This window comes from Silene latifolia, chromosome 11 (genome assembly GCF_048544455.1).
Source record: "Silene latifolia isolate original U9 population chromosome 11, ASM4854445v1, whole genome shotgun sequence".
NCBI lineage: Eukaryota > Viridiplantae > Streptophyta > Magnoliopsida > Caryophyllales > Caryophyllaceae > Silene > Silene latifolia.
Window position 1 is genome coordinate 167,624,873 of NC_133536.1, and position 2,560 is coordinate 167,627,432.

Genomic DNA, 2,560 nt, shown 5'->3' on the forward strand with positions numbered 1-2,560 from the left:
CGAGCGTCTCCCTCCACCACAATCCGAGCGTCCCAAGCTTAAGAACCTCGTCTTGAAGCCATAGGATCTGAGCATCTCCTCTAATGATCCGCTCGGATCACTTGACAGAACCCACCGTGCCAGCTTCCAATCCGCTCGGGACGAGCATATCCACCAGGGACCAGCAAAACGGAGATGCTCATCTCCTTGGAGAGGAGCATTTCCTCAACTTTTCTTAAGGGTCTTAATAGTCATTTAAGCCCTTAGTAACCCTAATCTTTGTACCTAATCTTTAGTATAAATACCCCCTTGTACTACCTAGATTAGCATGCCCTCTTAATCAAGTTGTAATCAATTAGTAATCTCATCTTAATCTTGTAATCAACTCTTAATCTAGTATTAATACAAATCTCATTCCTTAATCTTTCCTTAATTTCTCTATTGTTCATTATTTGTTTTGGGTAATTAGAAGATTATTGGGGTTTATTTGGAGGATTGGCAACCTTCCATCAATCATCAAGTACTTCTATTATTTTTTGCTTTATTATTTGGAATCATCTTCATAGGTATAATTCTCTCTTAATCCTTTTAATTATTGTTAATCATTTTCATTTGTTCATCATGTTTTGCCTTGCTAGTATGATTGACAACCTTGTTAGCATGTTAAACTTGATAATGAGTGAGTAGTTTCCTTAGCTAGGGTTAGTGGGGAATTAGAGGAAACCAACATGGGGATTGATTCATGCTTAATATAATATGTTTTCATAATTAATTTGCTTGCTTGTTGTGATTCCAACTTATGCACATGTTATGTTTGATGAAATGCGAGCCTATGAATCCTTGCATTTTTAACCCATCACCTATCTTTTTAATGAGACTTGTAAGACATAAACCAACTCGAGTCTCATTAGACCATGCATATAGTTGGATAGGAAGGACTAAGTCGACTTGTAGGTGTTGTACAATCTAATCGATTCGGCTCTGGGACCCAAACCTTCTTAGGGATTGTAAGATATACACTAACTCGATCCCATCACAACAATAAGTGCTTGCATCTAGTAGAGAACATGTTTGTATGATCAACTCCCATAAATCCCCTATGAGCCCGTGACACCCTAGTACTTTTAATCAATTGTTTACATCTCATTTTAATCATCTTGCTTGTTTTTATTACTTTACTTTTATATTATTGATTAGTTTAGTTGATCTCCTATCTCAACCCAAATTGTGACACCCTTAGACACAACCATTTGCAATTGAAAATCCTACATCAATACCCGTCCCTTGAGATCCGACCTTTACTTGCCTCTTTACTAAGAGTAGTTTGTAAAGTTATAAATATTGTTTTGGTTAGGTGACTTTTGACGACGAGTATAACCACGACCAAAAAAGGCGTCGTTTCCGGGGACGATGTTAACTTGATTTGATTTTTTTTAATTGTTTTTAGTTGTGTTTTTCTTTACCTTGGGGAAGTCAATCTCCTCAAGGTTTGTTCTAATTGTTTTCGAGTTGTTTGATATTTTGCATGTCTAGGAGATCACAAGGTAACTTGTTACCCATTGATCTTGAAATTGAAAGCACTTTGACCAACAATAGAAGACTTGCTAGAAATACTTCGAGAGGTATTGGTGAGATTGTGGACATTCAACCAAATAACATTGAGTTCATCAACCCTTTTTCAAGAGAAGGAGAGGATAACCCAATACAAAACCAACCACAAAATCAACCCACAATGCCTAAATTTTCATCACATTCTGTACTAACCGAGGAGAACCTACCAAATGGTACTCCTACACCACAACATTTAACCGGTAATTTCATTGCTAAATCCGCATTTATACAATTAGTTGAGAGAAGTCAAATTGGGGGGATGCCTATTGAAGACCCTCATTCTCATATGGAGACTTTTTGTGACTATTGGGATGCGATTTCTCAAACCAGAGTTACTCAAGACCAAATCCGATGGGTCTTATTTCCTTTTTCTTTGATTGGTTCCGCGAAACAATGGTTGAAGAGCCTAGATAAGGCTACTCTTGGTATTGATTCTTGGAAGAAATTGGCACTTGCTTTTTACAAGAAATTCTATCCTTCGGAAAAGACTAACATGTTGAGAGCCCAAATCACCGGATTCAAACAAAGAGATGAGGAATCTTTGAATGAAGCATGGGAGAGATTCAAGGAAACTTGTCGATCTTGTCCACACCATGGACTTAGCGAGTGGTTCCTTGTACAACAATTTTGGAATGGTCTATATAAAAACTCCCGAAACATTCTCAATATGGGATCAAATGGTATGTTTACTGAAGTTGATGACAATAAAAAATGGAACAGGATTGAAGAAATAGCGGTCCATAACTCACAATATAGTAGACCTCGGAAGGCTACTAGAGGAGGAAAGCATGAGGTGGACTACATTACTCAATTAGCTGCTCAACTTAGTGCTCATACTGACACCATTAATTTGAAATTTGAGAAGGCCATGGCTAAACTTAAAGAGGCTTCCAAGTCACCCAAGCAACATGTTAATGCTATGGTAGCATCATCATCAAATCCAAGTGGAGTATGTGATAATTGTGGAACT

General features: G+C 37.5%; 1 non-coding gene across 1 annotated transcript; it reads right to left on the minus strand.

Moving 5' to 3' along the window:
• Nucleotides 1-2,083: 2,083 nt before the first annotated feature.
• On the minus strand, nucleotides 2,084-2,190 carry LOC141615795 (small nucleolar RNA R71). The gene has a single exon (XR_012530192.1). It is a non-coding gene; the product is annotated as a small nucleolar RNA R71 (small nucleolar RNA).
• Nucleotides 2,191-2,560: the final 370 nt, after the last annotated feature.